Source organism: Cajanus cajan, chromosome 5, assembly GCF_000230855.2.
Source record: "Cajanus cajan strain Asha chromosome 5, NIPB_CcT2T_4, whole genome shotgun sequence".
Classification (NCBI taxonomy): domain Eukaryota; kingdom Viridiplantae; phylum Streptophyta; class Magnoliopsida; order Fabales; family Fabaceae; genus Cajanus; species Cajanus cajan.
Window position 1 is genome coordinate 19,729,441 of NC_138521.1, and position 9,292 is coordinate 19,738,732.

The 9,292-nt window shown below is 35.9% G+C and overlaps 1 pseudogene; it reads left to right on the top strand.

Moving 5' to 3' along the window:
- Positions 1 to 5,024: 5,024 nt before the first annotated feature.
- On the top strand, positions 5,025 to 5,555 carry LOC145957888 (secreted RxLR effector protein 161 pseudogene; annotated as a pseudogene).
- The last annotated feature ends 3,737 nt before the right edge of the window (positions 5,556 to 9,292 follow it).

Consider the following 9,292-nt stretch of genomic DNA (forward strand, 5'->3'; position numbering starts at 1 on the left):
CACCCAATAGACCATACAATCCAACACTCAATTGCTCCAAGGGGCAAGGATATAGGGAACACCGTCTACCCGAAGGAAACAACGTGAAGGTATCTATTGTCAAAACAAGAGTGAAGATCCGAATTTTCACCTCACTATCACAAGAGAAGCAATGGAGCTTCTACTCGAAGACTGAAGATCAGGTGTACAGTTTCTCAGCCTTGTTACCCAATAGAGTACGCAACCCAACACTCAGTTGCTCTAAAAGGTGAGGATACGAGCAAATACACTTATCCAAGGGAAACAATGTAGAAGCGCTAACACCAAAGAGACGAGGAGAAGACCCGGACGAAATGTCTATATCTTTACTTGCCTTTGGAAAAGCAACACATAAATATTCCAAAGGACAAGTAAAGAGGGGCAGCTATAGACACCCAATTTCGTCCGGGGGGCATACAAACAATGAAATGGACGTCTATCATCAAAGAAATGGAGCTCCCGAAGCATGCCAACAACAGGACAGGACATTAGAAGGCCCAAAAGCCAAATAATCTGGTTTTAGTAGCCTGGAACGACCTATTGCAAAACTAGAACAGGCCGTTCCCAATTTGGAACGGGCCGTTCCAAGTTCCTAAAAGGGCCTAAAACCCTAGTTTGGAACGGGCCGTTCCAAACTCCTAAAAAATGACTAAAATCTTAACTGGAACGGGCCGTTCCAAAACTGGAACGGGCCATTCCAAGTTATTAAAATGGCCTAAAAATCCTTGTTTGGAATGCCCGTTCCAGTCTACCAAATCGTGTGTTAATCTTATCTCTAGAACGAGCCGTTCCAGTTTCAGAACGGGTCATTCCAGTTACGAAATTGACACATAATGGCCAGATCTAGAACGGGCCGTTCCGATTTTGGAACGGGCCGTTCTAGACCCTTTCTGATGCCTATAAATAGATAGCTTGGGCACAGTTCTCAGGACTCCAAAATTTCATCCAGACTCCTTAAAGCTCAAAATTTCTCTCTTTCTCTCTCTCTCTCTCTCTCTCTCTTTTGTATTTCTTGAGATTTTGTGAGGCACATTGTAGTGTGAAAGGTTGCCACAAAGCACCTAGAATTTTCCTATTTTGAAGATTCAATAGAGCTCATTCAAGAGGTATTTCAGTTAATCTCTTTCTTTCTTTTTATTTCTTATCTATACTAAATATTGTTATAATAAAAATAATCATGTAGACATTTTAGGGTTAATTGCATAATTTAAATTTCAAGCATGTAAATAGTAATTCATAAAGGGGATTTAATATTTAATTTATTATTTTTTATCATATTAACTTCATCACAGGGTACCGATTGAGGGCACTGTAGGGGTGCTTAATACCTTCCCTGCACGTAACCGACCCCCGAACCCAATTCTGGTTATCAAGGCTATTATTGTATTTTTAAAAACCTTTTCTTTTTCCAATGTTTTGAGTAAAACATTGGTGGCGACTCCAAGAACCTATTTTCAAAACCATTAATTAAGGATTAGTTTGGTGTCTGGGCATTCCTTAATTGATGAGATCTTTAAAAGGATGTCTAAACCATAAGTCGCAAGATCGAAATTTTTTTGGGTTGTGACAGTTATAAATGAACTCTCATTTCTAGGTAGAACTTATGATAATTTTGATCATATTGAAAAATTACTTCTTAGTCTACCCAAGAAGTGAAGACCCCAAGTTGCGGCCCTAAGAGCATCCAAAAATCTTGAAAAGCTCTCACTGGAAGAACTCATAGGACTACTCAAAGTCCATGAGAAGGAGCTACAACAAGATGAAGCAGGAAGAAAACAAAAGTCCATTTCACTGAGTGTGCAAAAGACAAAGCCTACTTCATCATCTTCGATAGCCTTAAAGACAGAAGAAGCGTCTGGTGAAAGCTATGATGAAGAGACATGTGACTCAGACGATGAGATATGCTTCTTGTCTAGAAAGATATACTCCATGATGAGGAAAAAAGGAGGGTCATGATGGAGAAAATACAACAAAACTCCAAGAGAAAAGGCACAACCACTGTGTTATGAATGCAAGAAACCAGGACATTACAAAATACGATGTCCAAAACTAGAAAAAGAAAAGGAAAAAGAAAAGAAGAAGCCAACTCTCTGTAAGAAAAAGAAGGCTATGATGGCCACTTGGGAAGACCTAGACACGACATCATCTGAAGATGATGAAGAAGGGAACATATGTCTCATGGCAAACGTAGAATCATCGTCGGAGTCTGATGATGAAGAGGTGAGTGAATCTGACTTCAAAGCTCTTCAGCATGCATATAATCAACTTCTGTCTGATTCAGCAAAGATTTCTACAACTTAAAGAGAACAAAAGAAAAGAATTTCTGAATTACTTAAAGAAAATCTTTTACTCAAATGAAAATGCAAAATTCTTGAAAGAATCAGAAAAAGGTCTTGAAGAAACAAAATTGCTAAACAAAGAGAATGAATCATTAAAATTAGATTTATCAAAGTTCACCCTAGGATCTAAAAATCTTGAACACCTCTAGGTGTGGAACTGATAAATCAGGATTACGATATGTTGAATCTGAATCAGAAAACAAATCAAGTACATCTGCATATCCTACTTATGGGAAGCATGTACGTTTTACGCCCAAGTGGAGTCACACGCACAAGAAGAGGTATTCCAAAACCTCAAGCGCTAACATTCAGGGACCTAAATCCATTTGGGTACCAAAGACTAAAATAATACATGTTGCAGATCTATTCAACAAGGAAAGAAGTGTCCAGTCATGGTACCTGGATAGTGTTTGCTCGTGACACATGACGGGTGAAAGGTCTATGTTCCAAGACCTCAAGTCCAAGAAAGGAGGCCAAGTCACATTCGGCAGAGGCCAGAAAGGACAAATCATGGGGATAGGTAAAATAGGTATAAATTCCTCCATCTCCATTGATAAAGTATTATATGTTAAAGGATTAACACATAACTTGTTGAGCATAAGCCAATTGTGTGATAGTGGTTATGAAGTATCCTTCAACAAAGATAAATGTAGTATTAATCAACCTGATTCATCTATATTATTTACGGCTAACAGATGCAATAACTTGTACAAAATAATGCTTAATGAACTAGAAAATCAAAATGTTGATTATCTGGTATCCTATGAAAACCAGTGGCTCTAGCACAAGAAGCTTGGTCATGCAAGCTTAAGATTTATCTCAAAGCTGAAAAAGCATAACCTCGTAAGAGGTCTACCAAGTCTTGTTTACCAAATGAATATCTTATGTGAAGCATGTCAAAAGGGGAAACAATTTAAAAGTTCATTTGAAAGTAAGAATCATGTTTCCACCTCAAGACCTCTTGAGCTTCTCCACATAGATCTATTCGGTCCCACCAAGACTGCATCTGTCAGTGGTCAAAGATATGGACTAGTTATTGTTGATGACTACAATAGATGGTCATGGGTGTTGTTCATCACCCACAAGGACTTCAAGGTATTCCATGTATTCTGTAAAAGGGTTCAAAATGAAAAAGGAATATCAATTGCATCTATGCGAAGTGATCATGGGGGAGAATTTGAAAACGAACAATTTCAAGATTTTTGTGAAGAAAATGACATTAAACATAATTTTTCAACACCTAGAACTCCACAGCAAAATGGAGTTGTAGAAAGAAAGAATCGATCTTTACAAGAAATGGCAAACTTTATTAAATGATTTTTCAACTCCCAAACACTTTTGGGCAGAAGTAGTTAATACTACTTGCTACATACAAAATAGAATAAATATTAGACCTATCTTGAAGAAAACTCCCTATGAATTGTGGAAGGGACGAGCACCCAACATTACGTATTTTCATCCATTCAGATGCAAATGCTTCATCCTAAACACCAAAGATAACTTAGGCAAATTTGATTCCAAGACCAACGAAGGTATTCTACTAGGATACTCTAAAAGGTCAAGAGCGTACAGATTCTTCAACAACAGAACCAAAACTCTTGAGGAAGCCATTCACGTTAAATTTGATAAAAATAAGCCTGATAAAGAAATATCAGAGCTGGGAAATTTCTTTGAGAATATGCAAGTGAACAAAAATCTGTTGAAGAAGCCTGAGTCTGAAGAAATTAAAAGTCAATAGGACGAAAGAGAGTAGACAAAACCTGTCAATCAAAACAGGCAGATGAAGGCTCATCATCCACAAGAGCAGATCATCGGTGAGGCAAAAAATGCAGTAAGGACTAGAAGTTCATTCAAAACACAAGCAGAAATTGCATTGTTATCCCAAGTTGAGCCAAAAAACCACGGACGAAGCCTTATCAGACGATAGCTAGGTTCAAGCCATGCAAGAAGAACTCACCCAATTCTAGAAAAATGACGTCTGGAAACTCGTTCAAGCATCGATGGATAGAACGATTATTGGTACAAAATGGGTGTATAGAAACAAATTGGATGAGTCAGGAAATGTGGTAAGGAACAAAGCAAGGTTAGTTGCAAAAGGGTACTCACAATAGAAAGGTATAGACTTTACTGAAACTTTTGCACCTGTTGCTAGAATTAAAGCTATTAGAATACTACTTGCTTTTGTTGCATGTACTAGTATGAAACTATATGAAATAGACGTTAAAAGCACATTTTTAAATGGAACAATTTCAGAAGAAGTTTACATAAGCCAACCCCCTGGTTTTGAAAATGATTTGCTTTCATCCCATGTTTTTCAAACTAAACAAAGCCTTGAATGGACTGAAACAGACACCACAAGCGTGGTACGATAAATTAAGATTTTTTCTAATAAGCAACAATTTTATAAGAGGAAAAATTGACAGTACCTTGTTTAGAAAAGAACTAAAAGATGATTTCATAATCGTCCAAATCTATGTAGATGACATAATATTTGGTGCTACTAATGAAAATCTTTGCCAAGAATTTTGAAAGCTTATGCAGGATGAATTTGAAATAAGCATGATGGGAGAATTGAAGTTCTTTCTAGGACTTCAAATCGTCTAGTCAGACGAAGGAATCAAAATTCATCAAACAAAATATACCAAAAAACTGTTGAAAAAGTATAAGATGGAAGATGCAAAACCAATGAAGATTCCAATGCATCCATCTTCTACTCTTGGTCTGGACGAAGATTCACCAGACGTAGATAGCACAACGTACCAAGGAACGGTAGGCTCACTCTTGTATCTAACGGCATCCAGACCTGACATTATGTTCAACGTCTACGTCTGCGCCAGATTTCAAGTAAGACCTAAGGAGGTACATTTACAAGCTGTTAAACGTATTTTAACATATCTTAAAGGAACAACTAACCTAGGAATCAACTTCTATAGAAGCCAGGATTTTTCCCTATTAGGATATTGTGATGCAGATTACGCAGGGGACAAATGGGAAAGAAAAAATACTAGCGGAGGATATCATTTTCTCGGACGCTGGTTAGTTTCATGGACTAGCAAAAGGCAAAGCATGATTTCCTTATCAACTTGTGAAGCTGAGTATGTCGCCGCCTCACGCAATTGCTTTGGATCAAACACCAGCTGGAAGACAATGACATTTATGAAAGTAGTATTCTTGTACTTTGTGATAACACTGCTGTAATTAACATTTCTAAAAATCATATTTTGCATTCTAGGACTAAACACATAGAGATTAAACATCATTTCATTAGAGATTATGTGCAAAAAAGGAACCTTCGATCTAGTATATGTTATAATAGAAGAACAACTAGAAAATATATTTACCAAGCCCCTTCAAGAAGACAGATACATCTGGCTGAGAGATAGATTAGGAATGGATCTGATAGGTGAACAATAAACTATTATTTTTGTATACTATTTCTTTTTGATAATTACAAAGGGGGAGAAATAGGCAAGAATCTATCAAACCTATTTAAGGGATAATCAAGTGAGGGGGAGAGCATATACTAAGGGGGAGAGCCTTATAATCCTAAATCGTTAAATGCTTGATATGTATGAAATTCACAGCATGAACTTGATGAACTGACTGATATGTATGTGTTATATTATATCTTAAACAATTTGATAGATTATATTTGTCATCATCAAAAAGGGGAAGATTGTTAAATTAGACGAAGCAATTCCTAATAAGGTTTAGAATAAGACAAATATGATGCATTTTTTTATTTCTAACGTGTGTGTTAGTGTTTCAGATAAATATAAAAACAGACTGAAAAATGGAGTACACACCATATCTGGTTGAGATGAACGAAACATCAGACGAACTGATCAAGCATCAAGACTAAAACATCGACAAAAGAAATATACAAGACAAAGCATACTAGCAAACGAAGTCTTGAAGTATTAGATGAAAGGCCAAAGCAAGCATCAAACAAGGCTAAGTTAAGAACAAGACAAAGTTGGAGCCTAATGGTCAACTAGACGGAGTTCAAAACATCAGAAGATGAATAATCTAAGATGAAGCATCCTAGAAGGAGTTAAAAGTCTGCATAGTTGACCAAACGAAATGAAGAGTCAAAGTCTATCTCTTAGACGGAGACTCAAATTTCCAAACGAAGACGAAGAATATTGAAATGCGTCTGAAGTCCACTATTCACAACAGGAAATATCATATATCATCTACATTCATAAGAAGAACACACGGAGTCATCAAAAATATAAAAGGAAAAGAAGAAAGATAAAAGAGCACAAATTCACTAGTCAAAGCTACGAGTGTCAGAGCAAGTACTCCTACTTTTTAGAAAAAGGAAACGTGCCTCCAGCTACACTAACAGAAAGAGAAAAGAAATACCTAGGTTATGATTGAAGTTAGACATAAAAGTAAACAAACTACACAAAGGACTTCATGTAACTCAGATTTGGCAAGCAAACATTTAATGCAAGATCAAATGCATTAAATGGAGGATCTACATAGCCATGAACAAACTGCTATCTACACCAACGGGAAGCTCCGCCTCAATGTACACATTCAAATTCAAACAATGGGCAGATTTATCATAAGGCTATAAATATCAAGATTTGAGAAGAGAAGGTAGATAGAAGTGAAGCAACGAGAAAAACGAACATAAAAACAATCTTACATCTCTTCCTATACAGTCTTGTATATTTGTGGAAAAACTAAGATAACTTATCTTAATGGGTGTAGAAATTACCCTATCCTCTCTACAAGAGTTACATACACACTCTAAACACATATCCTTGTAAAACTAAGGTTGAATACCTTAGCGAGTGTAGAAACCATATTGTCCTCTCTATGAGAGTTATACACACACTCAAACCATTCATCTACTATAAAGCCTGAAGAGGCTATTTGAAAGAATACTTGGAGAACCAGAAGTGGTTCAAGAATACTAACATCAGCGAGTGAAGTTGACAAACCAGGAGTGGTTGAGAATACTCGGGGAACCATAAGTGGTTAAGAATACTAGCGTCAAAGAGTGAAGTTGACGAACTAGGAGTGGTTGAGAATACTTGTAATCCATTGTGATTAGTGGAACCCTTCAGTTGAAGGAGACTGGACGTAGCTCAGGTCGAGTGAACCAGTATAAAAACTTCGTGCACTCTTTATTTCTTTTCAGACGAAAGTTTATTTAATTATTACATCATTACAAATTTTGTCCACTTATTAAATCCTTACTACAGTAACCATTTCTATGCGAAAAATATATTCGATTAACTTATTACTTAGAAAATTATTTTTACCAATAAGAAATCTCTTCTTCAAGCAGACGATAAACCATCAGACTGAAAAATCTTTTTCTGAGCCAACCGTGCACAGTTTCAAGTGTTCAAAGTAATATTTTCATTAGATGAAAAACAATCTCGTTGCAAAATGTTTTAAAACTTCTTCGTTCACACACACATTCAACCCCCTCTTCTATGTGTTTGTTCCGCTAACTTCATGAAGAACCAAAAGAATGGATAGGCAAACCTTGAAAATTGAAAATGAAAATTTGGTCAAGTCCTTCAAAAGGATTGATCTGTTGAATGTTTTGTTGCAATTCTGTTACTTGAAACAATGAACCAGAGTTTGGAAACTAATTTGTAAGATTAGGATGAGTATTTGTGTTGGTTATCATTGAATTGGAATACTGAGAATTTGATATGGTATTTTGATTCCACTAATTATTGAATCTAGAATGTGTGGATTGTTGTTGTAGCTAACCATATGACTATTTTCGGATCTAGATCTAGTATTTTGATTCCACTAAATGCCTGAGTGTCATCAATCGCAGCCATGCCAAAGGTAACAACCACTGTCACAATATGTATTTCTTTCATCGTTCATGTCTCCATCAACACCTTATGAAGATTGACTAACTTGATTTTCAATGGCATTGTTCTAATAAACATTACTCTTAATAGTAGTAACCTATCTCAAATTGATTAGTGTTGATTCAGATAAGAGTTTTTTTTATACTTTTTGAATGCGCATTTCATGTACTAACATCAACTCTTCTAATTTTTCAATTGAAGGAGTCTCTAACGTACTTTCAATAACCAAGATTATTGAATTATAATCTTGTGAGAGACCTTAAAGAATCACATCAATGTGATTTTGTTGTGAAATTGATTCCCAAATAGATGCAAATGCATCAACTAAGGCTTTGATGCGAAGAAGAAATTCTTTCATAGTCTTTTCACTAAGCATGATCACAATTCAGTTCGTAATTGTCAAGCCTTAACTCGAGTTTGTCTTTGGAAGACATAAATTTTATCCTGCACTTGATAGGAATGAACACATCTTAACAATTAGGAAAACATAGAGGAATCTTTGGACAAACTTCAAAATGTTGAAGACAATAAGCCTTGATAACTAGTTTAATTTTTTATGCCATATGAGAGAATTAGTCTCATCTAATTTTGTTGAAATAGCATGCACAAACATTATTGGTGTAGAGGACGAGAGATTAGGTGACAAATCAGCCATTGGAAATCATCTGACTCTAGATACCATATTGAGATAAATTAAAAGAAAATAAAAATCGAGAATTATGAACTCATGTAATTGTAATTCTCATTATGTGATAGTGGAAAAAGCCAATTATTTATAGTACAAATTGTCTTCATGATAGTTTTGACAAACTAATCACGAGACCTATAGATTATAACAAACTAACCATTCTAACCAACATGAGAGTCAGATTATGATTGCTCTCTTTACAATTCACTCATAGTAGAAAATGTAGTTTTCATTACTGATGGAGGACCATCCAAGGAGGCTACATATTTAAAGACCATTGGGCCTTTAACTAGGTCCATAGTTAAAAGGCTAGAGGAGGCTTCTACAGAGGAGATGCTTCTTAGACCTTTACTCTTCATGAGCATTGAGTATGATTCCTCTTATTAGTCTCTTAG